The sequence below is a fragment of the Pleuronectes platessa genome, chromosome 11 (assembly GCF_947347685.1).
Source record: "Pleuronectes platessa chromosome 11, fPlePla1.1, whole genome shotgun sequence".
In the NCBI taxonomy this organism is placed as follows: domain Eukaryota; kingdom Metazoa; phylum Chordata; class Actinopteri; order Pleuronectiformes; family Pleuronectidae; genus Pleuronectes; species Pleuronectes platessa.
Window position 1 is genome coordinate 23,480,368 of NC_070636.1, and position 26,907 is coordinate 23,507,274.

At 43.1% G+C, this 26,907-nt stretch overlaps 38 non-coding genes across 38 annotated transcripts; all 38 read left to right on the top strand.

The window, feature by feature from the left end:
• The first annotated feature begins 103 nt into the window (after positions 1-103).
• Positions 104-267, top strand: LOC128452752 (U1 spliceosomal RNA). Its single transcript, XR_008341239.1, has one exon. It is a non-coding gene; the product is annotated as a U1 spliceosomal RNA (small nuclear RNA).
• A 554-nt stretch (positions 268-821) lies between these two features.
• LOC128452700 (U1 spliceosomal RNA) lies at positions 822-985 on the top strand. Its single transcript, XR_008341188.1, has one exon. It is a non-coding gene; the product is annotated as a U1 spliceosomal RNA (small nuclear RNA).
• A 555-nt stretch (positions 986-1,540) lies between these two features.
• LOC128452621 (U1 spliceosomal RNA) lies at positions 1,541-1,704 on the top strand. Its single transcript, XR_008341110.1, has one exon. It is a non-coding gene; the product is annotated as a U1 spliceosomal RNA (small nuclear RNA).
• A 556-nt stretch (positions 1,705-2,260) lies between these two features.
• On the top strand, positions 2,261-2,424 carry LOC128452395 (U1 spliceosomal RNA). The gene has a single exon (XR_008340893.1). It is a non-coding gene; the product is annotated as a U1 spliceosomal RNA (small nuclear RNA).
• Positions 2,425-2,980: 556 nt separating this feature from the next.
• On the top strand, positions 2,981-3,144 carry LOC128452572 (U1 spliceosomal RNA). Its single transcript, XR_008341062.1, has one exon. It is a non-coding gene; the product is annotated as a U1 spliceosomal RNA (small nuclear RNA).
• Positions 3,145-3,699: 555 nt separating this feature from the next.
• LOC128452622 (U1 spliceosomal RNA) lies at positions 3,700-3,863 on the top strand. Its single transcript, XR_008341111.1, has one exon. It is a non-coding gene; the product is annotated as a U1 spliceosomal RNA (small nuclear RNA).
• A 555-nt stretch (positions 3,864-4,418) lies between these two features.
• LOC128452679 (U1 spliceosomal RNA) lies at positions 4,419-4,582 on the top strand. The gene has a single exon (XR_008341167.1). It is a non-coding gene; the product is annotated as a U1 spliceosomal RNA (small nuclear RNA).
• Positions 4,583-5,138: 556 nt separating this feature from the next.
• Positions 5,139-5,302, top strand: LOC128452680 (U1 spliceosomal RNA). The gene has a single exon (XR_008341168.1). It is a non-coding gene; the product is annotated as a U1 spliceosomal RNA (small nuclear RNA).
• A 556-nt stretch (positions 5,303-5,858) lies between these two features.
• LOC128452871 (U1 spliceosomal RNA) lies at positions 5,859-6,022 on the top strand. Its single transcript, XR_008341352.1, has one exon. It is a non-coding gene; the product is annotated as a U1 spliceosomal RNA (small nuclear RNA).
• A 555-nt stretch (positions 6,023-6,577) lies between these two features.
• On the top strand, positions 6,578-6,741 carry LOC128452623 (U1 spliceosomal RNA). Its single transcript, XR_008341112.1, has one exon. It is a non-coding gene; the product is annotated as a U1 spliceosomal RNA (small nuclear RNA).
• A 555-nt stretch (positions 6,742-7,296) lies between these two features.
• On the top strand, positions 7,297-7,460 carry LOC128452678 (U1 spliceosomal RNA). The gene has a single exon (XR_008341166.1). It is a non-coding gene; the product is annotated as a U1 spliceosomal RNA (small nuclear RNA).
• Positions 7,461-8,016: 556 nt separating this feature from the next.
• Positions 8,017-8,180, top strand: LOC128452883 (U1 spliceosomal RNA). The gene has a single exon (XR_008341363.1). It is a non-coding gene; the product is annotated as a U1 spliceosomal RNA (small nuclear RNA).
• A 556-nt stretch (positions 8,181-8,736) lies between these two features.
• On the top strand, positions 8,737-8,900 carry LOC128452894 (U1 spliceosomal RNA). Its single transcript, XR_008341374.1, has one exon. It is a non-coding gene; the product is annotated as a U1 spliceosomal RNA (small nuclear RNA).
• Positions 8,901-9,455: 555 nt separating this feature from the next.
• Positions 9,456-9,619, top strand: LOC128452624 (U1 spliceosomal RNA). The gene has a single exon (XR_008341113.1). It is a non-coding gene; the product is annotated as a U1 spliceosomal RNA (small nuclear RNA).
• A 556-nt stretch (positions 9,620-10,175) lies between these two features.
• On the top strand, positions 10,176-10,339 carry LOC128452906 (U1 spliceosomal RNA). The gene has a single exon (XR_008341385.1). It is a non-coding gene; the product is annotated as a U1 spliceosomal RNA (small nuclear RNA).
• A 555-nt stretch (positions 10,340-10,894) lies between these two features.
• Positions 10,895-11,058, top strand: LOC128452625 (U1 spliceosomal RNA). Its single transcript, XR_008341114.1, has one exon. It is a non-coding gene; the product is annotated as a U1 spliceosomal RNA (small nuclear RNA).
• Positions 11,059-11,614: 556 nt separating this feature from the next.
• LOC128452917 (U1 spliceosomal RNA) lies at positions 11,615-11,778 on the top strand. The gene has a single exon (XR_008341396.1). It is a non-coding gene; the product is annotated as a U1 spliceosomal RNA (small nuclear RNA).
• Positions 11,779-12,334: 556 nt separating this feature from the next.
• On the top strand, positions 12,335-12,498 carry LOC128452564 (U1 spliceosomal RNA). Its single transcript, XR_008341055.1, has one exon. It is a non-coding gene; the product is annotated as a U1 spliceosomal RNA (small nuclear RNA).
• A 556-nt stretch (positions 12,499-13,054) lies between these two features.
• On the top strand, positions 13,055-13,218 carry LOC128452930 (U1 spliceosomal RNA). Its single transcript, XR_008341408.1, has one exon. It is a non-coding gene; the product is annotated as a U1 spliceosomal RNA (small nuclear RNA).
• Positions 13,219-13,773: 555 nt separating this feature from the next.
• Positions 13,774-13,937, top strand: LOC128452565 (U1 spliceosomal RNA). Its single transcript, XR_008341056.1, has one exon. It is a non-coding gene; the product is annotated as a U1 spliceosomal RNA (small nuclear RNA).
• Positions 13,938-14,493: 556 nt separating this feature from the next.
• LOC128452941 (U1 spliceosomal RNA) lies at positions 14,494-14,657 on the top strand. The gene has a single exon (XR_008341419.1). It is a non-coding gene; the product is annotated as a U1 spliceosomal RNA (small nuclear RNA).
• A 556-nt stretch (positions 14,658-15,213) lies between these two features.
• LOC128452566 (U1 spliceosomal RNA) lies at positions 15,214-15,377 on the top strand. The gene has a single exon (XR_008341057.1). It is a non-coding gene; the product is annotated as a U1 spliceosomal RNA (small nuclear RNA).
• A 556-nt stretch (positions 15,378-15,933) lies between these two features.
• LOC128452953 (U1 spliceosomal RNA) lies at positions 15,934-16,097 on the top strand. Its single transcript, XR_008341430.1, has one exon. It is a non-coding gene; the product is annotated as a U1 spliceosomal RNA (small nuclear RNA).
• Positions 16,098-16,652: 555 nt separating this feature from the next.
• On the top strand, positions 16,653-16,816 carry LOC128452567 (U1 spliceosomal RNA). Its single transcript, XR_008341058.1, has one exon. It is a non-coding gene; the product is annotated as a U1 spliceosomal RNA (small nuclear RNA).
• A 556-nt stretch (positions 16,817-17,372) lies between these two features.
• On the top strand, positions 17,373-17,536 carry LOC128452292 (U1 spliceosomal RNA). Its single transcript, XR_008340790.1, has one exon. It is a non-coding gene; the product is annotated as a U1 spliceosomal RNA (small nuclear RNA).
• A 556-nt stretch (positions 17,537-18,092) lies between these two features.
• On the top strand, positions 18,093-18,256 carry LOC128452112 (U1 spliceosomal RNA). The gene has a single exon (XR_008340618.1). It is a non-coding gene; the product is annotated as a U1 spliceosomal RNA (small nuclear RNA).
• A 556-nt stretch (positions 18,257-18,812) lies between these two features.
• LOC128452775 (U1 spliceosomal RNA) lies at positions 18,813-18,976 on the top strand. Its single transcript, XR_008341262.1, has one exon. It is a non-coding gene; the product is annotated as a U1 spliceosomal RNA (small nuclear RNA).
• A 555-nt stretch (positions 18,977-19,531) lies between these two features.
• Positions 19,532-19,695, top strand: LOC128452701 (U1 spliceosomal RNA). The gene has a single exon (XR_008341189.1). It is a non-coding gene; the product is annotated as a U1 spliceosomal RNA (small nuclear RNA).
• A 556-nt stretch (positions 19,696-20,251) lies between these two features.
• On the top strand, positions 20,252-20,415 carry LOC128452227 (U1 spliceosomal RNA). The gene has a single exon (XR_008340729.1). It is a non-coding gene; the product is annotated as a U1 spliceosomal RNA (small nuclear RNA).
• Positions 20,416-20,971: 556 nt separating this feature from the next.
• On the top strand, positions 20,972-21,135 carry LOC128452790 (U1 spliceosomal RNA). Its single transcript, XR_008341276.1, has one exon. It is a non-coding gene; the product is annotated as a U1 spliceosomal RNA (small nuclear RNA).
• Positions 21,136-21,689: 554 nt separating this feature from the next.
• On the top strand, positions 21,690-21,853 carry LOC128452965 (U1 spliceosomal RNA). The gene has a single exon (XR_008341441.1). It is a non-coding gene; the product is annotated as a U1 spliceosomal RNA (small nuclear RNA).
• A 556-nt stretch (positions 21,854-22,409) lies between these two features.
• Positions 22,410-22,573, top strand: LOC128452568 (U1 spliceosomal RNA). The gene has a single exon (XR_008341059.1). It is a non-coding gene; the product is annotated as a U1 spliceosomal RNA (small nuclear RNA).
• A 556-nt stretch (positions 22,574-23,129) lies between these two features.
• On the top strand, positions 23,130-23,293 carry LOC128452976 (U1 spliceosomal RNA). Its single transcript, XR_008341452.1, has one exon. It is a non-coding gene; the product is annotated as a U1 spliceosomal RNA (small nuclear RNA).
• A 556-nt stretch (positions 23,294-23,849) lies between these two features.
• Positions 23,850-24,013, top strand: LOC128452794 (U1 spliceosomal RNA). The gene has a single exon (XR_008341280.1). It is a non-coding gene; the product is annotated as a U1 spliceosomal RNA (small nuclear RNA).
• Positions 24,014-24,568: 555 nt separating this feature from the next.
• LOC128452626 (U1 spliceosomal RNA) lies at positions 24,569-24,732 on the top strand. The gene has a single exon (XR_008341115.1). It is a non-coding gene; the product is annotated as a U1 spliceosomal RNA (small nuclear RNA).
• A 556-nt stretch (positions 24,733-25,288) lies between these two features.
• On the top strand, positions 25,289-25,452 carry LOC128451588 (U1 spliceosomal RNA). Its single transcript, XR_008340131.1, has one exon. It is a non-coding gene; the product is annotated as a U1 spliceosomal RNA (small nuclear RNA).
• A 555-nt stretch (positions 25,453-26,007) lies between these two features.
• Positions 26,008-26,171, top strand: LOC128452627 (U1 spliceosomal RNA). Its single transcript, XR_008341116.1, has one exon. It is a non-coding gene; the product is annotated as a U1 spliceosomal RNA (small nuclear RNA).
• A 556-nt stretch (positions 26,172-26,727) lies between these two features.
• Positions 26,728-26,891, top strand: LOC128451600 (U1 spliceosomal RNA). The gene has a single exon (XR_008340142.1). It is a non-coding gene; the product is annotated as a U1 spliceosomal RNA (small nuclear RNA).
• The last annotated feature ends 16 nt before the right edge of the window (positions 26,892-26,907 follow it).

The window sequence follows — 26,907 nt, forward strand, 5'->3', positions numbered from 1 at the left end:
GTGATACTGAAGGCCTTTGGATTCTGTGAATATGCATGGGAGGCACCATGATCCAAACAACTGTGTCTAAGGAATAAGGGCCTGTCTCCAATGCGTCCAACTCATACTTACCTGGCAGGGGAGAAACCATGATCATGAAGGTGGTTAACCCAGTGCGAGGCTCAGCCATTGCACTTCGGTTGTGCTGACCCCTGCGAATTCCCCAAATGTGGGAATCTCGACTGCATAATTTGTGGTAGTGGGGGACTGCGTCCGCGCTCTCCCCTGATCATTATGTTCAATCGCAATAAGAGCCTGACACTGGGCCTATTTTATAGTTTTTGTTGTAGATATTTTGTGCTCCCGACACAATGCACTCACTAATGCCACTGATTGTGGTAGAAGTATACTTTTACAGCAAATATACGGGTTCACTCCTGTTCCAAGTTTACTGTTTTGATAGGTAATGTTTGCTAGAAATTCTTGTACTGCCTGTATGCTGATTTTTCCGACTTTAAAGCAGTTTCTGTTGTCTCTGAGACAAAGTTGTTATGTCTTTGGGCTTTTGTGGTGATTTATCAGAGATGGCCAGGGCTTACCTGGCTGATTTTCATCGAGGTTTTCTCTGTTTTGCTAGGGGAATAAAAGGGCTGGAGACAAAAAATTGATAAAGTCATTAGATGTCATTTCACAGATTTGTTTTCTTCACTTCAACAAGTCCTTTACCAAAACGGTTTGATGTGATACTGAAGGCCTTTGGATTCTTTGAATATGCATGAGGGCACCATGAGCCAAACAACTGTGTCTAAGGAACAAGGGCCTGTCTCCAATGCGTCCAACTCATACTTACCTGGCAGGGGAGAAACCATGATCATGAAGGTGGTTCACCCAGGGCGAGGCTCAGCCATTGCACTTCGGTTGTGCTGACCCGTGCGAATTCCCCAAATGTGGGAATCTCGACTGCAGAATTTGTGGTAGTGGGGGACTGCGTCCGCGCTCTCCCCTGATCATTATGCTTAATTGCAATAAGAGCCTGACACTGGGCCTATTTTATAGGCTTTGTTGTAGATATTTTGTGCTCCTGACACAATGCACTCACCAATGCCACTGATTGTGGTAGAAGTATAATTTTACAGCAAATAGACAGGTTCATTACTGTTCCAAGTTTACTGTTTTGATAAGTAATGTTTGCTAGAAATTCTTGTACTGCCTGTATGCTGATTTTTCCGACTTTAGAGCAGTTTCTGTTGTCTCTGAGACAAAGTTGTTATGTCTATGGGCTTTTGTAGTGATTTATCAGAGATGGCCAGGGCTTACCTGGCTGATTTTCATCAAGGTTTTCTCTGTTTTGCTAGGGGAATAAAAGGGCTGGAGACAAGAACATTTATAAAGTCATTAGATGTCATTTCACAGAATTGTTTGCTTCACTTCAACAAGTCCTTTACCAAAACGGTTTGATGTGATACTGAAGGCCTTTGGATTCTGTGAATATGCATGAGGGCACCATGAGCCAAACAACTGTGTCTAAGGAACAAGGGCCTGTCTCCAATGCGTCCAACTCATACTTACCTGGCAGGGGAGAAACCATGATCATGAAGGTGGTTCACCCAGGGCGAGGCTCAGCCATTGCACTTCGGTTGTGCTGACCCGTGCGAATTCCCCAAATGTGGGAATCTCGACTGCATAATTTGTGGTAGTGGGGGACTGCGTCCGCGCTCTCCCCTGATCATTATGTTCAATTGCAATAAGTGCCTGACACTGGGCCTATTTTATAGGCTTTGTTGTAGATATTTTGTGCTCCTGACACAATGCACTCACCAATGCCACTGATTGTGGTAGAAGTATAATTTTACAGCAAATAGACAGGTTCATTACTGTTCCAAGTTTACTGTTTTGATAAGTAATGTTTGCTAGAAATTCTTGTACTGCCTGTATGCTGATTTTTCCGACTTTAGAGCAGTTTCTGTTGTCTCTGAGACAAAGTTGTTATGTCTATGGGCTTTTGTAGTGATTTATCAGAGATGGCCAGGGCTTACCTGGCTGATTTTCATCAAGGTTTTCTCTGTTTTGCTAGGGGAATAAAAGGGCTGGAGACAAGAAAATTTATAAAGTCATTAGATGTCATTTCACAGAATTGTTTGCTTCACTTCAACAAGTCCTTTACCAAAACGGTTTGATGTGATACTGAAGGCCTTTGGATTCTGTGAATATGCATGGGAGGCACCATGATCCAAACAACTGTGTCTAAGGAATAAGGGCCTGTCTCCAATGCGTCCAACTCATACTTACCTGGCAGGGGAGAAACCATGATCATGAAGGTGGTTAACCCAGGGCGAGGCTCAGCCATTGCACTTCGGTTGTGCTGACCCCTGCGAATTCCCCAAATGTGGGAATCTCGACTGCATAATTTGTGGTAGTGGGGGACTGCGTCCGCGCTCTCCCCTGATCATTATGTTCAATCGCAATAAGAGCCTGACACTGGGCCTATTTTATAGTTTTTGTTGTAGATATTTTGTGCTCCCGACACAATGCACTCACTAATGCCACTGATTGTGGTAGAAGTATACTTTTACAGCAAATATACGGGTTCACTCCTGTTCCAAGTTTACTGTTTTGATAGGTAATGTTTGCTAGAAATTCTTGTACTGCCTGTATGCTGATTTTTCCGACTTTAAAGCAGTTTCTGTTGTCTCTGAGACAAAGTTGTTATGTCTTTGGGCTTTTGTGGTGATTTATCAGAGATGGCCAGGGCTTACCTGGCTGATTTTCATCGAGGTTTTCTCTGTTTTGCTAGGGGAATAAAAGGGCTGGAGACAAGAAAATTGATAAAGTCATTAGATGTCATTTCACAGATTTGTTTGCTTCACTTCAACAAGTCCTTTACCAAAACGGTTTGATGTGATACTGAAGGCCTTTGGATTCTGTGAATATGCATGGGAGGCACCATGAGCCAAACAACTGTGTCTAAGGAACAAGGGCCTGTCTCCAATGCGTCAAACTCATACTTACCTAGCAGGGGAGAAACCATGATCATGAAGGTGGTTCACCCAGGGCGAGGCTCAGCCATTGCACTTCGGTTGTGCTGACCCTTGCGAATTCCCCAAATGTGGGAATCTCGACTGCATAATTTGTGGTAGTGGGGGACTGCGTCCGCGCTCTCCCCTGATCATTATGTTCAATTGCAATAAGAGCCTGACACTGGGCCTATTTTATAGTCTTTGTTGTAGATATTTTGTGCTCCTGACACAATGCACTCACCAATGCCACTGATTGTGGTAGAAGTATAATTTTACAGCAAATAGACAGGTTCATTACTGTTCCAAGTTTACTGTTTTGATAAGTAATGTTTGCTAGAACTTCTTGTACTGCCTGTATGCTGATTTTTCCGACTTTAGAGCAGTTTCTGTTGTCTCTGAGACAAAGTTGTTATGTCTATGGGCTTTTGTAGTGATTTATCAGAGATGGCCAGGGCTTACCTGGCTGATTTTCATCGAGGTTTTCTCTGTTTTGCTAGGGGAATAAAAGGGCTGGAGACAAGAAAATTTATAAAGTCATTAGATGTCATTTCACAGAATTGTTTTCTTCACTTCAACAAGTCCTTTACCAAAACGGTTTGATGTGATACTGAAGGCCTTTGGATTCTTTGAATATGCATGAGGGCACCATGAGCCAAACAACTGTGTCTAAGGAACAAGGGCCTGTCTCCAATGCGTCCAACTCATACTTACCTGGCAGGGGAGAAACCATGATCATGAAGGTGGTTCACCCAGGGCGAGGCTCAGCCATTGCACTTCGGTTGTGCTGACCCGTGCGAATTCCCCAAATGTGGGAATCTCGACTGCATAATTTGTGGTAGTGGGGGACTGCGTCCGCGCTCTCCCCTGATCATTATGCTTAATTGCAATAAGAGCCTGACACTGGGCCTATTTTATAGGCTTTGTTGTAGATATTTTGTGCTCCTGACACAATGCACTCACCAATGCCACTGATTGTGGTAGAAGTATAATTTTACAGCAAATAGACAGGTTCATTACTGTTCCAAGTTTACTGTTTTGATAAGTAATGTTTGCTAGAAATTCTTGTACTGCCTGTATGCTGATTTTTCCGACTTTAGAGCAGTTTCTGTTGTCTCTGAGACAAAGTTGTTATGTCTATGGGCTTTTGTAGTGATTTATCAGAGATGGCCAGGGCTTACCTGGCTGATTTTCATCAAGGTTTTCTCTGTTTTGCTAGGGGAATAAAAGGGCTGGAGACAAGAACATTTATAAAGTCATTAGATGTCATTTCACAGAATTGTTTGCTTCACTTCAACAAGTCCTTTACCAAAACGGTTTGATGTGATACTGAAGGCCTTTGGATTCTGTGAATATGCATGAGGGCACCATGAGCCAAACAACTGTGTCTAAGGAACAAGGGCCTGTCTCCAATGCGTCCAACTCATACTTACCTGGCAGGGGAGAAACCATGATCATGAAGGTGGTTCACCCAGGGCGAGGCTCAGCCATTGCACTTCGGTTGTGCTGACCCGTGCGAATTCCCCAAATGTGGGAATCTCGACTGCATAATTTCTGGTGGTGGGGGACTGCGTCCGCGCTCTCCCCTGATCATTATGTTCAATTGCAATAAGTGCCTGACACTGGGCCTATTTTATAGGCTTTGTTGTAGATATTTTGTGCTCCTGACACAATGCACTCACCAATGCCACTGATTGTGGTAGAAGTATAATTTTACAGCAAATAGACAGGTTCATTACTGTTCCAAGTTTACTGTTTTGATAAGTAATGTTTGCTAGAAATTCTTGTACTGCCTGTATGCTGATTTTTCCGACTTTAGAGCAGTTTCTGTTGTCTCTGAGACAAAGTTGTTATGTATATGGGCTTTTGTAGTGATTTATCAGAGATGGCCAGGGCCTACCTGGCTGATTTTCATCAAGGTTTTCTCTGTTTTGCTAGGGGAATAAAAGGGCTGGAGACAAGAAAATTTATAAAGTCATTAGATGTCATTTCACAGAATTGTTTGCTTCACTTCAACAAGTCCTTTACCAAAACGGTTTGATGTGATACTGAAGGCCTTTGGATTCTGTGAATATGCATGGGAGGCACCATGATCCAAACAACTGTGTCTAAGGAATAAGGGCCTGTCTCCAATGCGTCCAACTCATACTTACCTGGCAGGGGAGAAACCATGATCATGAAGGTGGTTAACCCAGGTCGAGGCTCAGCCATTGCACTTCGGTTGTGCTGACCCCTGCGAATTCCCCAAATGTGGGAATCTCGACTGCATAATTTTTGGTAGTGGGGGACTGCGTCCGCGCTCTCCCCTGATCATTATGTTCAATCGCAATAAGAGCCTGACACTGGGCCTATTTTATAGTTTTTGTTGTAGATATTTTGTGCTCCCGACACAATGCACTCACTAATGCCACTGATTGTGGTAGAAGTATACTTTTACAGCAAATATACGGGTTCACTCCTGTTCCAAGTTTACTGTTTTGATAGGTAATGTTTGCTAGAAATTCTTGTACTGCCTGTATGCTGATTTTTCCGACTTTAAAGCAGTTTCTGTTGTCTCTGAGACAAAGTTGTTATGTCTTTGGGCTTTTGTGGTGATTTATCAGAGATGGCCAGGGCTTACCTGGCTGATTTTCATCGAGGTTTTCTCTGTTTTGCTAGGGGAATAAAAGGGCTGGAGACAAGAAAATTGATAAAGTCATTAGATGTCATTTCACAGATTTGTTTGCTTCACTTCAACAAGTCCTTTACCAAAACGGTTTGATGTGATACTGAAGGCCTTTGGATTCTGTGAATATGCATGGGAGGCACCATGAGCCAAACAACTGTGTCTAAGGAACAAGGGCCTGTCTCCAATGCGTCAAACTCATACTTACCTGGCAGGGGAGAAACCATGATCATGAAGGTGGTTCACCCAGGGCGAGGCTCAGCCATTGCACTTCGGTTGTGCTGACCCTTGCGAATTCCCCAAATGTGGGAATCTCGACTGCATAATTTGTGGTAGTGGGGGACTGCGTCCGCGCTCTCCCCTGATCATTATGTTCAATTGCAATAAGAGCCTGACACTGGGCCTATTTTATAGTCTTTGTTGTAGATATTTTGTGCTCCTGACACAATGCACTCACCAATGCCACTGATTGTGGTAGAAGTATAATTTTACAGCAAATAGACAGGTTCATTACTGTTCCAAGTTTACTGTTTTGATAAGTAATGTTTGCTAGAAATTCTTGTACTGCCTGTATGCTGATTTTTCCGACTTTAGAGCAGTTTCTGTTGTCTCTGAGACAAAGTTGTTATGTCTATGGGCTTTTGTAGTGATTTATCAGAGATGGCCAGGGCTTACCTGGCTGATTTTCATCGAGGTTTTCTCTGTTTTGCTAGGGGAATAAAAGGGCTGGAGACAAGAAAATTTATAAAGTCATTAGATGTCATTTCACAGAATTGTTTTCTTCACTTCAACAAGTCCTTTACCAAAACGGTTTGATGTGATACTGAAGGCCTTTGGATTCTTTGAATATGCATGAGGGCACCATGAGCCAAACAACTGTGTCTAAGGAACAAGGGCCTGTCTCCAATGCGTCCAACTCATACTTACCTGGCAGGGGAGAAACCATGATCATGAAGGTGGTTCACCCAGGGCGAGGCTCAGCCATTGCACTTCGGTTGTGCTGACCCGTGCGAATTCCCCAAATGTGGGAATCTCGACTGCATAATTTGTGGTAGTGGGGGACTGCGTCCGCGCTCTCCCCTGATCATTATGCTTAATTGCAATAAGAGCCTGACACTGGGCCTATTTTATAGGCTTTGTTGTAGATATTTTGTGCTCCTGACACAATGCACTCACCAATGCCACTGATTGTGGTAGAAGTATAATTTTACAGCAAATAGACAGGTTCATTACTGTTCCAAGTTTACTGTTTTGATAAGTAATGTTTGCTAGAAATTCTTGTACTGCCTGTATGCTGATTTTTCCGACTTTAGAGCAGTTTCTGTTGTCTCTGAGACAAAGTTGTTATGTCTATGGGCTTTTGTAGTGATTTATCAGAGATGGCCAGGGCTTACCTGGCTGATTTTCATCAAGGTTTTCTCTGTTTTGCTAGGGGAATAAAAGGGCTGGAGACAAGAAAATGTATAAAGTCATTAGATGTCATTTCACAGAATTGTTTGCTTCACTTCAACAAGTCCTTTACCAAAACGGTTTGATGTGATACTGAAGGCCTTTGGATTCTGTGAATATGCATGAGGGCACCATGAGCCAAACAACTGTGTCTAAGGAACAAGGGCCTGTCTCCAATGCGTCCAACTCATACTTACCTGGCAGGGGAGAAACCATGATCATGAAGGTGGTTCACCCAGGGCGAGGCTCAGCCATTGCACTTCGGTTGTGCTGACCCGTGCGAATTCCCCAAATGTGGGAATCTCGACTGCATAATTTGTGGTAGTGGGGGACTGCGTCCGTGCTCTCCCCTGATCATTATGTTCAATTGCAATAAGAGCCTGACACTGGGCCTATTTTATAGGCTTTGTTGTAGATATTTTGTGCTCCTGACACAATGCACTCACCAATGCCACTGATTGTGGTAGAAGTATAATTTTACAGCAAATAGACAGGTTCATTACTGTTCCAAGTTTACTGTTTTGATAAGTAATGTTTGCTAGAAATTCTTGTACTGCCTGTATGCTGATTTTTCCGACTTTAGAGCAGTTTCTGTTGTCTCTGAGACAAAGTTGTTATGTCTATGGGCTTTTGTAGTGATTTATCAGAGATGGCCAGGGCTTACCTGGCTGATTTTCATCAAGGTTTTCTCTGTTTTGCTAGGGGAATAAAAGGGCTGGAGACAAGAAAATTTATAAAGTCATTAGATGTCATTTCACAGAATTGTTTGCTTCACTTCAACAAGTCCTTTACCAAAACGGTTTGATGTGATACTGAAGGCCTTTGGATTCTGTGAATATGCATGGGAGGCACCATGATCCAAACAACTGTGTCTAAGGAACAAGGGCCTGTCTCCAATGCGTCCAACTCATACTTACCTGGCAGGGGAGAAACCATGATCATGAAGGTGGTTCACCCAGGGCGAGGCTCAGCCATTGCACTTCGGTTGTGCTGACCCTTGCGAATTCCCCAAATGTGGGAATCTCGACTGCATAATTTGTGGTAGTGGGGGACTGCGTCCGCGCTCTCCCCTGATCATTATGTTCAATTGCAATAAGTGCCTGACACTGGGCCTATTTTATAGGCTTTGTTGTAGATATTTTGTGCTCCTGACACAATGCACTCACCAATGCCACTGATTGTGGTAGAAGTATAATTTTACAGCAAATAGACAGGTTCATTACTGTTCCAAGTTTACTGTTTTGATAAGTAATGTTTGCTAGAAATTCTTGTACTGCCTGTATGCTGATTTTTCCGACTTTAGAGCAGTTTCTGTTGTCTCTGAGACAAAGTTGTTATGTCTATGGGCTTTTGTAGTGATTTATCAGAGATGGCCAGGGCTTACCTGGCTGATTTTCATCAAGGTTTTCTCTGTTTTGCTAGGGGAATAAAAGGGCTGGAGACAAGAAAATTTATAAAGTCATTAGATGTCATTTCACAGAATTGTTTGCTTCACTTCAACAAGTCCTTTACCAAAACGGTTTGATGTGATACTGAAGGCCTTTGGATTCTGTGAATATGCATGGGAGGCACCATGATCCAAACAACTGTGTCTAAGGAAGAAGGGCCTGTCTCCAATGCGTCACACTCATACTTACCTGGCAGGGGAGAAACCATGATCATGAAGGTGGTTCACCCAGGGCGAGGCTCAGCCATTGCACTTCGGTTGTGCTGACCCTTGCGAATTCCCCAAATGTGGGAATCTCGACTGCATAATTTGTGGTAGTGGGGGACTGCGTCCGCGCTCTCCCCTGATCATTATGTTCAATCGCAATAAGAGCCTGACACTGGGCCTATTTTATAGGCTTTGTTGTAGATATTTTGTGCTCCTGACACAATGCACTCACCAATGCCACTGATTGTGGTAGAAGTATAATTTTACAGCAAATAGACAGGTTCATTACTGTTCCAAGTTTACTGTTTTGATAAGTAATGTTTGCTAGAAATTCTTGTACTGCCTGTATGCTGATTTTTCCGACTTTAGAGCAGTTTCTGTTGTCTCTGAGACAAAGTTGTTATGTATATGGGCTTTTGTAGTGATTTATCAGAGATGGCCAGGGCTTACCTGGCTGATTTTCATCAAGGTTTTCTCTGTTTTGCTAGGGGAATAAAAGGGCTGGAGACAAGAAAATTTATAAAGTCATTAGATGTCATTTCACAGAATTGTTTGCTTCACTTCAACAAGTCCTTTACCAAAACGGTTTGATGTGATACTGAAGGCCTTTGGATTCTGTGAATATGCATGAGGGCACCATGAGCCAAACAACTGTGTCTAAGGAACAAGGGCCTGTCTCCAATGCGTCCAACTCATACTTACCTGGCAGGGGAGAAACCATGATCATGAAGGTGGTTCACCCAGGGCGAGGCTCAGCCATTGCACTTCGGTTGTGCTGACCCGTGCGAATTCCCCAAATGTGGGAATCTCGACTGCATAATTTGTGGTAGTGGGGGACTGCGTCCGCGCTCTCCCCTGATCATTATGTTCAATTGCAATAAGAGCCTGACACTGGGCCTATTTTATAGGCTTTGTTGTAGATATTTTGTGCTCCTGACACAATGCACTCACCAATGCCACTGATTGTGGTAGAAGTATAATTTTACAGCAAATAGACAGGTTCATTACTGTTCCAAGTTTACTGTTTTGATAAGTAATGTTTGCTAGAAATTCTTGTACTGCCTGTATGCTGATTTTTCCGACTTTAGAGCAGTTTCTGTTGTCTCTGAGACAAAGTTGTTATGTCTATGGGCTTTTGTAGTGATTTATCAGAGATGGCCAGGGCTTACCTGGCTGATTTTCATCGAGGTTTTCTCTGTTTTGCTAGGGGAATAAAAGGGCTGGAGACAAGAAAATTGATAAAGTCATTAGATGTCATTTCACAGATTTGTTTGCTTCACTTCAACAAGTCCTTTACCAAAACGGTTTGATGTGATACTGAAGGCCTTTGGATTCTGTGAATATGCATGGGAGGCACCATGAGCCAAACAACTGTGTCTAAGGAACAAGGGCCTGTCTCCAATGCGTCAAACTCATACTTACCTGGCAGGGGAGAAACCATGATCATGAAGGTGGTTCACCCAGGGCGAGGCTCAGCCATTGCACTTCGGTTGTGCTGACCCTTGCGAATTCCCCAAATGTGGGAATCTCGACTGCATAATTTGTGGTAGTGGGGGACTGCGTCCGCGCTCTCCCCTGATCATTATGTTCAATTGCAATAAGAGCCTGACACTGGGCCTATTTTATAGTCTTTGTTGTAGATATTTTGTGCTCCTGACACAATGCACTCACCAATGCCACTGATTGTGGTAGAAGTATAATTTTACAGCAAATAGACAGGTTCATTACTGTTCCAAGTTTACTGTTTTGATAAGTAATGTTTGCTAGAAATTCTTGTACTGCCTGTATGCTGATTTTTCCGACTTTAGAGCAGTTTCTGTTGTCTCTGAGACAAAGTTGTTATGTCTATGGGCTTTTGTAGTGATTTATCAGAGATGGCCAGGGCTTACCTGGCTGATTTTCATCGAGGTTTTCTCTGTTTTGCTAGGGGAATAAAAGGGCTGGAGACAAGAAAATTTATAAAGTCATTAGATGTCATTTCACAGAATTGTTTTCTTCACTTCAACAAGTCCTTTACCAAAACGGTTTGATGTGATACTGAAGGCCTTTGGATTCTTTGAATATGCATGAGGGCACCATGAGCCAAACAACTGTGTCTAAGGAACAAGGGCCTGTCTCCAATGCGTCCAACTCATACTTACCTGGCAGGGGAGAAACCATGATCATGAAGGTGGTTCACCCAGGGCGAGGCTCAGCCATTGCACTTCGGTTGTGCTGACCCGTGCGAATTCCCCAAATGTGGGAATCTCGACTGCATAATTTGTGGTAGTGGGGGACTGCGTCCGCGCTCTCCCCTGATCATTATGTTCAATTGCAATAAGAGCCTGACACTGGGCCTATTTTATAGGCTTTGTTGTAGATATTTTGTGCTCCTGACACAATGCACTCACCAATGCCACTGATTGTGGTAGAAGTATAATTTTACAGCAAATAGACAGGTTCATTACTGTTCCAAGTTTACTGTTTTGATAAGTAATGTTTGCTAGAAATTCTTGTACTGCCTGTATGCTGATTTTTCCGACTTTAGAGCAGTTTCTGTTGTCTCTGAGACAAAGTTGTTATGTCTATGGGCTTTTGTAGTGATTTATCAGAGATGGCCAGGGCTTACCTGGCTGATTTTCATCAAGGTTTTCTCTGTTTTGCTAGGGGAATAAAAGGGCTGGAGACAAGAAAATTTATAAAGTCATTAGATGTCATTTCACAGAATTGTTTGCTTCACTTCAACAAGTCCTTTACCAAAACGGTTTGATGTGATACTGAAGGCCTTTGGATTCTGTGAATATGCATGGGAGGCACCATGATCCAAACAACTGTGTCTAAGGAACAAGGGCCTGTCTCCAATGCGTCCAACTCATACTTACCTGGCAGGGGAGAAACCATGATCATGAAGGTGGTTCACCCAGGGCGAGGCTCAGCCATTGCACTTCGGTTGTGCTGACCCTTGCGAATTCCCCAAATGTGGGAATCTCGACTGCATAATTTGTGGTAGTGGGGGACTGCGTCCGCGCTCTCCCCTGATCATTATGTTCAATTGCAATAAGTGCCTGACACTGGGCCTATTTTTTCGGCTTTGTTGTAGATATTTTGTGCTCCTGACACAATGCACTCACCAATGCCACTGATTGTGGTAGAAGTATAATTTTACAGCAAATAGACAGGTTCATTACTGTTCCAAGTTTACTGTTTTGATAAGTAATGTTTGCTAGAAATTCTTGTACTGCCTGTATGCTGATTTTTCCGACTTTAGAGCAGTTTCTGTTGTCTCTGAGACAAAGTTGTTATGTCTATGGGCTTTTGTAGTGATTTATCAGAGATGGCCAGGGCTTACCTGGCTGATTTTCATCGAGGTTTTCTCTGTTTTGCTAGGGGAATAAAAGGGCTGGAGACAAGAAAATTGATAAAGTCATTAGATGTCATTTCACAGATTTGTTTGCTTCACTTCAACAAGTCCTTTACCAAAACGGTTTGATGTGATACTGAAGGCCTTTGGATTCTGTGAATATGCATGGGAGGCACCATGAGCCAAACAACTGTGTCTAAGGAACAAGGGCCTGTCTCCAATGCGTCAAACTCATACTTACCTGGCAGGGGAGAAACCATGATCATGAAGGTGGTTCACCCAGGGCGAGGCTCAGCCATTGCATTTCGGTTGTGCTGACCCTTGCGAATTGCCCAAATGTGGGAATCTCGACTGCATAATTTGTGGTAGTGGGGGACTGCGTCCGCGCTCTCCCCTGATCATTATGTTCAATTGCAATAAGAGCCAGACACTGGGCCTATTTTATAGTCTTTGTTGTAGATATTTTGTGCTCCTGACACAATGCACTCACCAATGCCACTGATTGTGGTAGAAGTATAATTTTACAGCAAATAGACAGGTTCATTACTGTTCCAAGTTTACTGTTTTGATAAGTAATGTTTGCTAGAAATTCTTGTACTGCCTGTATGCTGATTTTTCCGACTTTAGAGCAGTTTCTGTTGTCTCTGAGACAAAGTTGTTATGTCTATGGGCTTTTGTAGTGATTTATCAGAGATGGCCAGGGCTTACCTGGCTGATTTTCATCAAGGTTTTCTCTGTTTTGCTAGGGGAATAAAAGGGCTGGAGACAAGAAAATTTATAAAGTCATTAGATGTCATTTCACAGAATTGTTTGCTTCACTTCAACAAGTCCTTTACCAAAACGGTTTGATGTGATACTGAAGGCCTTTGGATTCTGTGAATATGCATGGGAGGCACCATGATCCAAACAACTGTGTCTAAGGAATAAGGGCCTGTCTCCAATGCGTCAAACTCATACTTACCTGGCAGGGGAGAAACCATGATCATGAAGGTGGTTCACCCAGGGCGAGGCTCAGCCATTGCACTTCGGTTGTGCTGACCCTTGCGAATTCCCCAAATGTGGGAATCTCGACTGCATAATTTGTGGTAGTGGGGGACTGCGTCCGCGCTCTCCCCTGATCATTATGTTCAATTGCAATAAGTGCCTGACACTGGGCCTATTTTATAGGCTTTGTTGTAGATATTTTGTGCTCCTGACACAATGCACTCACCAATGCCACTGATTGTGGTAGAAGTATAATTTTACAGCAAATAGACAGGTTCATTACTGTTCCAAGTTTACTGTTTTGATAAGTAATGTTTGCTAGAAATTCTTGTACTGCCTGTATGCTGATTTTTCCGACTTTAGAGCAGTTTCTGTTGTCTCTGAGACAAAGTTGTTATGTCTATGGGCTTTTGTAGTGATTTATCAGAGATGGCCAGGGCTTACCTGGCTGATTTTCATCAAGGTTTTCTCTGTTTTGCTAGGGGAATAAAAGGGCTGGAGACAAGAAAATTTATAAAGTCATTAGATGTCATTTCACAGAATTGTTTGCTTCACTTCAACAAGTCCTTTACCAAAACGGTTTGATGTGATACTGAAGGCCTTTGGATTCTGTGAATATGCATGAGGGCACCATGAGCCAAACAACTGTGTCTAAGGAACAAGGGCCTGTCTCCAATGCGTCAAACTCATACTTACCTGGCAGGGGAGAAACCATGATCATGAAGGTGGTTCACCCAGGGCGAGGCTCAGCCATTGCATTTCGGTTGTGCTGACCCTTGCGAATTGCCCAAATGTGGGAATCTCGACTGCATAATTTGTGGTAGTGGGGGACTGCGTCCGCGCTCTCCCCTGATCATTATGTTCAATTGCAATAAGAGCCTGACACTGGGCCTATTTTATAGTCTTTGTTGTAGATATTTTGTGCTCCTGACACAATGCACTCACCAATGCCACTGATTGTGGTAGAAGTATAATTTTACAGCAAATAGACAGGTTCATTACTGTTCCAAGTTTACTGTTTTGATAAGTAATGTTTGCTAGAAATTCTTGTACTGCCTGTATGCTGATTTTTCCGACTTTAGAGCAGTTTCTGTTGTCTCTGAGACAAAGTTGTTATGTCTATGGGCTTTTGTAGTGATTTATCAGAGATGGCCAGGGCTTACCTGGCTGATTTTCATCAAGGTTTTCTCTGTTTTGCTAGGGGAATAAAAGGGCTGGAGACAAGAAAATTTATAAAGTCATTAGATGTCATTTCACAGAATTGTTTGCTTCACTTCAACAAGTCCTTTACCAAAACGGTTTGATGTGATACTGAAGGCCTTTGGATTCTGTGAATATGCATGGGAGGCACCATGATCCAAACAACTGTGTCTAAGGAACAAGGGCCTGTCTCCAATGCGTCCAACTCATACTTACCTGGCAGGGGAGAAACCATGATCATGAAGGTGGTTCACCCAGGGCGAGGCTCAGCCATTGCACTTCGGTTGTGCTGACCCTTGCGAATTCCCCAAATGTGGGAATCTCGACTGCATAATTTGTGGTAGTGGGGGACTGCGTCCGCGCTCTCCCCTGATCATTATGTTCAATTGCAATAAGTGCCTGACACTGGGCCTATTTTTTCGGCTTTGTTGTAGATATTTTGTGCTCCTGACACAATGCACTCACCAATGCCACTGATTGTGGTAGAAGTATAATTTTACAGCAAATAGACAGGTTCATTACTGTTCCAAGTTTACTGTTTTGATAAGTAATGTTTGCTAGAAATTCTTGTACTGCCTGTATGCTGATTTTTCCGACTTTAGAGCAGTTTCTGTTGTCTCTGAGACAAAGTTGTTATGTCTATGGGCTTTTGTAGTGATTTATCAGAGATGGCCAGGGCTTACCTGGCTGATTTTCATCGAGGTTTTCTCTGTTTTGCTAGGGGAATAAAAGGGCTGGAGACAAGAAAATTGATAAAGTCATTAGATGTCATTTCACAGATTTGTTTGCTTCACTTCAACAAGTCCTTTACCAAAACGGTTTGATGTGATACTGAAGGCCTTTGGATTCTGTGAATATGCATGGGAGGCACCATGAGCCAAACAACTGTGTCTAAGGAACAAGGGCCTGTCTCCAATGCGTCAAACTCATACTTACCTGGCAGGGGAGAAACCATGATCATGAAGGTGGTTCACCCAGGGCGAGGCTCAGCCATTGCATTTCGGTTGTGCTGACCCTTGCGAATTGCCCAAATGTGGGAATCTCGACTGCATAATTTGTGGTAGTGGGGGACTGCGTCCGCGCTCTCCCCTGATCATTATGTTCAATTGCAATAAGAGCCAGACACTGGGCCTATTTTATAGTCTTTGTTGTAGATATTTTGTGCTCCTGACACAATGCACTCACCAATGCCACTGATTGTGGTAGAAGTATAATTTTACAGCAAATAGACAGGTTCATTACTGTTCCAAGTTTACTGTTTTGATAAGTAATGTTTGCTAGAAATTCTTGTACTGCCTGTATGCTGATTTTTCCGACTTTAGAGCAGTTTCTGTTGTCTCTGAGACAAAGTTGTTATGTCTATGGGCTTTTGTAGTGATTTATCAGAGATGGCCAGGGCTTACCTGGCTGATTTTCATCAAGGTTTTCTCTGTTTTGCTAGGGGAATAAAAGGGCTGGAGACAAGAAAATTTATAAAGTCATTAGATGTCATTTCACAGAATTGTTTGCTTCACTTCAACAAGTCCTTTACCAAAACGGTTTGATGTGATACTGAAGGCCTTTGGATTCTGTGAATATGCATGGGAGGCACCATGATCCAAACAACTGTGTCTAAGGAATAAGGGCCTGTCTCCAATGCGTCAAACTCATACTTACCTGGCAGGGGAGAAACCATGATCATGAAGGTGGTTCACCCAGGGCGAGGCTCAGCCATTGCACTTCGGTTGTGCTGACCCTTGCGAATTCCCCAAATGTGGGAATCTCGACTGCATAATTTGTGGTAGTGGGGGACTGCGTCCGCGCTCTCCCCTGATCATTATGTTCAATTGCAATAAGTGCCTGACACTGGGCCTATTTTATAGGCTTTGTTGTAGATATTTTGTGCTCCTGACACAATGCACTCACCAATGCCACTGATTGTGGTAGAAGTATAATTTTACAGCAAATAGACAGGTTCATTACTGTTCCAAGTTTACTGTTTTGATAAGTAATGTTTGCTAGAAATTCTTGTACTGCCTGTATGCTGATTTTTCCGACTTTAGAGCAGTTTCTGTTGTCTCTGAGACAAAGTTGTTATGTCTATGGGCTTTTGTAGTGATTTATCAGAGATGGCCAGGGCTTACCTGGCTGATTTTCATCAAGGTTTTCTCTGTTTTGCTAGGGGAATAAAAGGGCTGGAGACAAGAAAATTTATAAAGTCATTAGATGTCATTTCACAGAATTGTTTGCTTCACTTCAACAAGTCCTTTACCAAAACGGTTTGATGTGATACTGAAGGCCTTTGGATTCTGTGAATATGCATGAGGGCACCATGAGCCAAACAACTGTGTCTAAGGAACAAGGGCCTGTCTCCAATGCGTCAAACTCATACTTACCTGGCAGGGGAGAAACCATGATCATGAAGGTGGTTCACCCAGGGCGAGGCTCAGCCATTGCATTTCGGTTGTGCTGACCCTTGCGAATTGCCCAAATGTGGGAATCTCGACTGCATAATTTGTGGTAGTGGGGGACTGCGTCCGCGCTCTCCCCTGATCATTATGTTCAATTGCAATAAGAGCCTGACACTGGGCCTATTTTATAGTCTTTGTTGTAGATATTTTGTGCTCCTGACACAATGCACTCACCAATGCCACTGATTGTGGTAGAAGTATAATTTTACAGCAAATAGACAGGTTCATTACTGTTCCAAGTTTACTGTTTTGATAAGTAATGTTTGCTAGAAATTCTTGTACTGCCTGTATGCTGATTTTTCCGACTTTAGAGCAGTTTCTGTTGTCTCTGAGACAAAGTTGTTATGTCTATGGGCTTTTGTAGTGATTTATCAGAGATGGCCAGGGCTTACCTGGCTGATTTTCATCAAGGTTTTCTCTGTTTTGCTAGGGGAATAAAAGGGCTGGAGACAAGAAAATTTATAAAGTCATTAGATGTCATTTCACAGAATTGTTTGCTTCACTTCAACAAGTCCTTTACCAAAACGGTTTGATGTGATACTGAAGGCCTTTGGATTCTGTGAATATGCATGGGAGGCACCATGATCCAAACAACTGTGTCTAAGGAACAAGGGCCTGTCTCCAATGCGTCCAACTCATACTTACCTGGCAGGGGAGAAACCATGATCATGAAGGTGGTTCACCCAGGGCGAGGCTCAGACATTGCACTTCGGTTGTGCTGACCCCTGCGAATTCCCCAAATGTGGGAATCTCGACTGCATAATTTGTGGTAGTGGGGGACTGCGTCCGCGCTCTCCCCTGATCATTATGTTCAATTGCAATAAGTGCCTGACACTGGGCCTATTTTATAGGCTTTGTTGTAGATATTTTGTGCTCCTGACACAATGCACTCACCAATGCCACTGATTGTGGTAGAAGTATAATTTTACAGCAAATAGACAGGTTCATTACTGTTCCAAGTTTACTGTTTTGATAAGTAATGTTTGCTAGAAATTCTTGTACTGCCTGTATGCTGATTTTTCCGACTTTAGAGCAGTTTCTGTTGTCTCTGAGACAAAGTTGTTATGTCTATGGGCTTTTGTAGTGATTTATCAGAGATGGCCAGGGCTTACCTGGCTGATTTTCATCGAGGTTTTCTCTGTTTTGCTAGGGGAATAAAAGGGCTGGAGACAAGAAAATTTATAAAGTCATTAGATGTCATTTCACAGAATTGTTTGCTTCACTTCAACAAGTCCTTTACGAAAACGGTTTGATGTGATACTGAAGGCCTTTGGATTCTGTGAATATGCATGGGAGGCACCATGATCCAAACAACTGTGTCTAAGGAACAAGGGCCTGTCTCCAATGCGTCCAACTCATACTTACCTGGCAGGGGAGAAACCATGATCATGAAGGTGGTTCACCCAGGGCGAGGCTCAGCCATTGCACTTCGGTTGTGCTGACCCCTGCGAATTCCCCAAATGTGGGAATCTCGACTGCATAATTTGTGGTAGTGGGGGACTGCGTCCGCGCTCTCCCCTGATCATTATGTTCAATTGCAATAAGAGCCTGACACTGGGCCTATTTTATAGTTTTTGTTGTAGATATTTTGTGCTCCCGACACAATGCACTCACTAATGCCACTGATTGTGGTAGAAGTATAATTTTACAGCAAATATACGGGTTCACTCCTGTTCCAAGTTTACTGTTTTGATAGGTAATGTTTGCTAGAAATTCTTGTACTGCCTGTATGCTGATTTTTCCGACTTTAAAGCAGTTTCTGTTGTCTCTGAGACAAAGTTGTTATGTCTTTGGGCTTTTGTGGTGATTTATCAGAGATGGCCAGGGCTTACCTGGCTGATTTTCATCGAGGTTTTCTCTGTTTTGCTAGGGGAATAAAAGGGCTGGAGACAAGAAAATTTATAAAGTCATTAGATGGCATTTCACAGATTTGTTTGCTTCACTTCAACAAGTCCTTTACCAAAACGGTTTGATGTGATACTGAAGGCCTTTAGATTCTGTGAATATGCATGGGAGGCACCATGAGCCAAACAACTGTGTCTAAGGAACAAGGGCCTGTCTCCAATGCGTCCAACTCATACTTACCTGGCAGGGGAGAAACCATGATCATGAAGGTGGTTCACCCAGGGCGAGGGTCAGCCATTGCACTTCGGTTGTGCTGACCCGTGCGAATTCCCCAAATGTGGGAATCTCGACTGCATAATTTGTGGTAGTGGGGGACTGTGTCCGCGCTCTCCCCTGATCATTATGTTAAATTGCAATAAGAGCCTGACACTGGGCCTATTTTATAGGCTTTGTTGTAGATATTTTGTGCTCCTGACACAATGCACTCACCAATGCCACTGATTGTGGTAGAAGTATAATTTTACAGCAAATAGACAGGTTCATTACTGTTCCAAGTTTACTGTTTTGATAAGTAATGTTTGCTAGAAATTCTTGTACTGCCTGTATGCTGATTTTTCCGACTTTACAGCAGTTTCTGTTGTCTCTGAGACAAAGTTGTTATGTCTTTGGGCTTTTGTGGTGATTTATCAGAGATGGCCAGGGCTTACCTGGCTGATTTTCATCGAGGTTTTCTCTTTTTTGCTAGGGGAATAAAAGGGCTGGAGACAAGAAAATTGATAAAGTCATTAGATGTCATTTCACAGATTTGTTTTCTTCACTTCAACAAGTCCTTTACCAAAACGGTTTGATGTGATACTGAAGGCCTTTGGATTCTTTGAATATGCATGAGGGCACCATGAGCCAAACAACTGTGTCTAAGGAACAAGGGCCTGTCTCCAATGCGTCCAACTCATACTTACCTGGCAGGGGAGAAACCATGATCATGAAGGTGGTTCACCCAGGGCGAGGCTCAGCCATTGCACTTCGGTTGTGCTGACCCGTGCGAATTCCCCAAATGTGGGAATCTCGACTGCAGAATTTGTGGTAGTGGGGGACTGCGTCCGCGCTCTCCCCTGATCATTATGCTTAATTGCAATAAGAGCCTGACACTGGGCCTATTTTATAGGCTTTGTTGTAGATATTTTGTGCTCCTGACACAATGCACTCACCAATGCCACTGATTGTGGTAGAAGTATAATTTTACAGCAAATAGACAGGTTCATTACTGTTCCAAGTTTACTGTTTTGATAAGTAATGTTTGCTAGAAATTCTTGTACTGCCTGTATGCTGATTTTTCCGACTTTAGAGCAGTTTCTGTTGTCTCTGAGACAAAGTTGTTATGTCTATGGGCTTTTGTAGTGATTTATCAGAGATGGCCAGGGCTTACCTGGCTGATTTTCATCGAGGTTTTCTCTGTTTTGCTAGGGGAATAAAAGGGCTGGAGACAAGAAAATTTATAAAGTCATTAGATGTCATTTCACAGAATTGTTTGCTTCACTTCAACAAGTCCTTTACGAAAACGGTTTGATGTGATACTGAAGGCCTTTGGATTCTGTGAATATGCATGGGAGGCACCATGATCCAAACAACTGTGTCTAAGGAACAAGGGCCTGTCTCCAATGCGTCCAACTCATACTTACCTGGCAGGGGAGAAACCATGATCATGAAGGTGGTTCACCCAGGGCGAGGCTCAGCCATTGCACTTCGGTTGTGCTGACCCCTGCGAATTCCCCAAATGTGGGAATCTCGACTGCATAATTTGTGGTAGTGGGGGACTGCGTCCGCGCTCTCCCCTGATCATTATGTTCAATTGCAATAAGAGCCTGACACTGGGCCTATTTTATAGTTTTTGTTGTAGATATTTTGTGCTCCCGACACAATGCACTCACTAATGCCACTGATTGTGGTAGAAGTATAATTTTACAGCAAATATACGGGTTCACTCCTGTTCCAAGTTTACTGTTTTGATAGGTAATGTTTGCTAGAAATTCTTGTACTGCCTGTATGCTGATTTTTCCGACTTTAAAGCAGTTTCTGTTGTCTCTGAGACAAAGTTGTTATGTCTTTGGGCTTTTGTGGTGATTTATCAGAGATGGCCAGGGCTTACCTGGCTGATTTTCATCGAGGTTTTCTCTGTTTTGCTAGGGGAATAAAAGGGCTGGAGACAAGAAAATTGATAAAGTCATTAGATGTCATTTCACAGATTTGTTTGCTTCACTTCAACAAGTCCTTTACCAAAACGGTTTGATGTGATACTGAAGGCCTTTGGATTCTGTGAATATGCATGGGAGGCACCATGAGCCAAACAACTGTGTCTAAGGAACAAGGGCCTGTCTCCAATGCGTCAAACTCATACTTACCTAGCAGGGGAGAAACCATGATCATGAAGGTGGTTCACCCAGGGCGAGGCTCAGCCATTGCACTTCGGTTGTGCTGACCCTTGCGAATTCCCCAAATGTGGGAATCTCTACTGCATAATTTGTGGTAGTGGGGGACTGCGTCCGCGCTCTCCCCTGATCATTATGTTCAATTGCAATAAGAGCCTGACACTAGGCCTATTTTATAGTCTTTGTTGTAGATATTTTGTGCTCCCGACACAATGCACTCACTAATGCCACTGATTGTGGTAGAAGTATATTTTTACAGCAAATATACGGATTCACTCCTGTTCCAAGTTTACTGTTTTGATAGGTAATGTTTGCTAGAAATTCTTGTACTGCCTGTATGTTGATTTTTCCGACTTCTACAGTTTCTGTTGTCTCTGAGACAAAGTTGTTATGTCTTTGGGCTTTTGTGGTGATTTATCAGAGATGGCCAGGGCTTACCTGGCTGATTTTCATCGAGGTTTTCTCTGTTTTGCTAGGGGAATAAAAGGGCTGGAGACAAGAAAATTGATAAAGTCATTAGATGTCATTTCACAGAATTGTTTGCTTCACTTCAACAAGTCCTTTACCAAAACGGTTTGATGTGATACTGAAGGCCTTTGGATTCTGTGAATATGCATGGGAGGCACCATGATCCAAACAACTGTGTCTAAGGAACAAGGGCCTGTCTCCAATGCGTCCAACTCATACTTACCTGGCAGGGGAGAAACCATGATCATGAAGGTGGTTCACCCAGGGCGAGGCTCAGCCATTGCACTTCGGTTGTGCTGACCCTTGCGAATTCCCCAAATGTGGGAATCTCGACTGCATAATTTGTGGTAGTGGGGGACTGCGTCCGCGCTCTCCCCTGATCATTATGTTCAATTGCAATAAGTGCCTGACACTGGGCCTATTTTATAGGCTTTGTTGTAGATATTTTGTGCTCCTGACACAATGCACTCACCAATGCCACTGATTGTGGTAGAAGTATAATTTTACAGCAAATAGACAGGTTCATTACTGTTCCAAGTTTACTGTTTTGATAAGTAATGTTTGCTAGAAATTCTTGTACTGCCTGTATGCTGATTTTTCCGACTTTAGAGCAGTTTCTGTTGTCTCTGAGACAAAGTTGTTATGTCTATGGGCTTTTGTAGTGATTTATCAGAGATGGCCAGGGCTTACCTGGCTGATTTTCATCGAGGTTTTCTCTGTTTTGCTAGGGGAATAAAAGGGCTGGAGACAAGAAAATTGATAAAGTCATTAGATGTCATTTCACAGATTTGTTTGCTTCACTTCAACAAGTCCTTTACCAAAACGGTTTGATGTGATACTGAAGGCCTTTGGATTCTGTGAATATGCATGGGAGGCACCATGAGCCAAACAACTGTGTCTAAGGAACAAGGGCCTGTCTCCAATGCGTCAAACTCATACTTACCTGGCAGGGGAGAAACCATGATCATGAAGGTGGTTCACCCAGGGCGAGGCTCAGCCATTGCATTTCGGTTGTGCTGACCCTTGCGAATTGCCCAAATGTGGGAATCTCGACTGCATAATTTGTGGTAGTGGGGGACTGCGTCCGCGCTCTCCCCTGATCATTATGTTCAATTGCAATAAGAGCCTGACACTGGGCCTATTTTATAGTCTTTGTTGTAGATATTTTGTGCTCCTGACACAATGCACTCACCAATGCCACTGATTGTGGTAGAAGTATAATTTTACAGCAAATAGACAGGTTCATTACTGTTCCAAGTTTACTGTTTTGATAAGTAATGTTTGCTAGAAATTCTTGTACTGCCTGTATGCTGATTTTTCCGACTTTAGAGCAGTTTCTGTTGTCTCTGAGACAAAGTTGTTATGTCTATGGGCTTTTGTAGTGATTTATCAGAGATGGCCAGGGCTTACCTGGCTGATTTTCATCAAGGTTTTCTCTGTTTTGCTAGGGGAATAAAAGGGCTGGAGACAAGAAAATTTATAAAGTCATTAGATGTCATTTCACAGAATTGTTTGCTTCACTTCAACAAGTCCTTTACCAAAACGGTTTGATGTGATACTGAAGGCCTTTGGATTCTGTGAATATGCATGGGAGGCACCATGATCCAAACAACTGTGTCTAAGGAATAAGGGCCTGTCTCCAATGCGTCAAACTCATACTTACCTGGCAGGGGAGAAACCATGATCATGAAGGTGGTTCACCCAGGGCGAGGCTCAGCCATTGCACTTCGGTTGTGCTGACCCTTGCGAATTCCCCAAATGTGGGAATCTCGACTGCATAATTTGTGGTAGTGGGGGACTGCGTCCGCGCTCTCCCCTGATCATTATGTTCAATCGCAATAAGAGCCTGACACTGGGCCTATTTTATAGTTTTTGTTGTAGATATTTTGTGCTCCCGACACAATGCACTCACTAATGCCACTGATTGTGGTAGAAGTATATTTTTACAGCAAATATACGGGTTCACTCCTGTTCCAAGTTTACTGTTTTGATAGGTAATGTTTGCTAGAAATTCTTGTACTGCCTGTATGCTGATTTTTCCGACTTTACAGCAGTTTCTGTTGTCTCTGAGACAAAGTTGTTATGTCTTTGGGCTTTTGTGGTGATTTATCAGAGATGGCCAGGGCTTACCTGGCTGATTTTCATCGAGGTTTTCTCTGTTTTGCTAGGGGAATAAAAGGGCTGGAGACAAGAAAATTTATAAAGTCATTAGATGTCATTTCACAGATTTGTTTGCTTCACTTCAACAAGTCCTTTACCAAAACGGTTTGATGTGATACTGAAGGCCTTTGGATTCTGTGAATATGCATGGGAGGCACCATGAGCCAAACAACTGTGTCTAAGGAACAAGGGCCTGTCTCCAATGCGTCAAACTCATACTTACCTGGCAGGGGAGAAACCATGATCATGAAGGTGGTTCACCCAGGGCGAGGCTCAGCCATTGCACTTCGGTTGTGCTGACCCGTGCGAATTCCCCAAATGTGTGAATCTCGACTGCAGAATTTGTGGTAGTGGGGGACTGCGTCCGCGCTCTCCCCTGATCATTATGCTTAATTGCAATAAGAGCCTGACACTGGGCCTATTTTATAGGCTTTGTTGTAGATATTTTGTGCTCCTGACACAATGCACTCACCAATGCCACTGATTGTGGTAGAAGTATAATTTTACAGCAAATAGACAGGTTCATTACTGTTCCAAGTTTACTGTTTTGATAAGTAATGTTTGCTAGAAATTCTTGTACTGCCTGTATGCTGATTTTTCCGACTTTAGAGCAGTTTCTGTTGTCTCTGAGACAAAGTTGTTATGTCTATGGGCTTTTGTAGTGATTTATCAGAGATGGCCAGGGCTTACCTGGCTGATTTTCATCAAGGTTTTCTCTGTTTTGCTAGGGGAATAAAAGGGCTGGAGACAAGAACATTTATAAAGTCATTAGATGTCATTTCACAGAATTGTTTGCTTCACTTCAACAAGTCCTTTACCAAAACGGTTTGATGTGATACTGAAGGCCTTTGGATTCTGTGAATATGCATGAGGGCACCATGAGCCAAACAACTGTGTCTAAGGAACAAGGGCCTGTCTCCAATGCGTCCAACTCATACTTACCTGGCAGGGGAGAAACCATGATCATGAAGGTGGTTCACCCAGGGCGAGGCTCAGCCATTGCACTTCGGTTGTGCTGACCCGTGCGAATTCCCCAAATGTGGGAATCTCGACTGCATAATTTGTGGTAGTGGGGGACTGCGTCCGCGCTCTCCCCTGATCATTATGTTCAATTGCAATAAGTGCCTGACACTGGGCCTATTTTATAGGCTTTGTTGTAGATATTTTGTGCTCCTGACACAATGCACTCACCAATGCCACTGATTGTGGTAGAAGTATAATTTTACAGCAAATAGACAGGTTCATTACTGTTCCAAGTTTACTGTTTTGATAAGTAATGTTTGCTAGAAATTCTTGTACTGCCTGTATGCTGATTTTTCCGACTTTAGAGCAGTTTCTGTTGTCTCTGAGACAAAGTTGTTATGTCTATGGGCTTTTGTAGTGATTTATCAGAGATGGCCAGGGCTTACCTGGCTGATTTTCATCAAGGTTTTCTCTGTTTTGCTAGGGGAATAAAAGGGCTGGAGACAAGAAAATTTATAAAGTCATTAGATGTCATTTCACAGAATTGTTTGCTTCACTTCAACAAGTCCTTTACCAAAACGGTTTGATGTGATACTGAAGGCCTTTGGATTCTGTGAATATGCATGGGAGGCACCATGATCCAAACAACTGTGTCTAAGGAATAAGGGCCTGTCTCCAATGCGTCCAACTCATACTTACCTGGCAGGGGAGAAACCATGATCATGAAGGTGGTTCACCCAGGGCGAGGCTCAGCCATTGCACTTCGGTTGTGCTGACCCTTGCGAATTCCCCAAATGTGGGAATCTCGACTGCATAATTTGTGGTAGTGGGGGACTGCGTCCGCGCTCTCCCCTGATCATTATGTTCAATTGCAATAAGAGCCTGACACTGGGCCTATTTTATAGTCTTTGTTGTAGATATTTTGTGCTCCTGACACAATGCACTCACCAATGCCACTGATTGTGGTAGAAGTATAATTTTACAGCAAATAGACAGGTTCATTACTGTTCCAAGTTTACTGTTTTGATAAGTAATGTTTGCTAGAAATTCTTGTACTGCCTGTATGCTGATTTTTCCGACTTTAGAGCAGTTTCTGTTGTCTCTGAGACAAAGTTGTTATGTCTATGGGCTTTTGTAGTGATTTATCAGAGATGGCCAGGGCTTACCTGGCTGATTTTCATCAAGGTTTTCTCTGTTTTGCTAGGGGAATAAAAGGGCTGGAGACAAGAAAATTTATAAAGTCATTAGATGTCATTTCACAGAATTGTTTGCTTCACTTCAACAAGTCCTTTACCAAAACGGTTTGATGTGATACTGAAGGCCTTTGGATTCTGTGAATATGCATGAGGGCACCATGAGCCAAACAACTGTGTCTAAGGAACAAGGGCCTGTCTCCAATGCGTCCAACTCATACTTACCTGGCAGGGGAGAAACCATGATCATGAAGGTGGTTCACCCAGGGCGAGGCTCAGCCATTGCACTTCGGTTGTGCTGACCCGTGCGAATTCCCCAAATGTGGGAATCTCGACTGCATAATTTGTGGTAGTGGGGGACTGCGTCCGCGCTCTCCCCTGATCATTATGTTCAATTGCAATAAGAGCCTGACACTGGGCCTATTTTATAGGCTTTGTTGTAGATATTTTGTGCTCCTGACACAATGCACTCACCAATGCCACTGATTGTGGTAGAAGTATAATTTTACAGCAAATAGACAGGTTCATTACTGTTCCAAGTTTACTGTTTTGATAAGTAATGTTTGCTAGAAATTCTTGTACTGCCTGTATGCTGATTTTTCCGACTTTAGAGCAGTTTCTGTTGTCTCTGAGACAAAGTTGTTATGTCTATGGGCTTTTGTAGTGATTTATCAGAGATGGCCAGGGCTTACCTGGCTGATTTTCATCAAGGTTTTCTCTGTTTTGCTAGGGGAATAAAAGGGCTGGAGACAAGAAAATTTATAAAGTCATTAGATGTCATTTCACAGAATTGTTTGCTTCACTTCAACAAGTCCTTTACCAAAACGGTTTGATGTGATACTGAAGGCCTTTGGATTCTGTGAATATGCATGGGAGGCACCATGATCCAAACAACTGTGTCTAAGGAACAAGGGCCTGTCTCCAATGCGTCCAACTCATACTTACCTGGCAGGGGAGAAACCATGATCATGAAGGTGGTTCACCCAGGGCGAGGCTCAGCCATTGCACTTCGGTTGTGCTGACCCTTGCGAATTCCCCAAATGTGGGAATCTCGACTGCATAATTTGTGGTAGTGGGGGACTGCGTCCGCGCTCTCCCCTGATCATTATGTTCAATT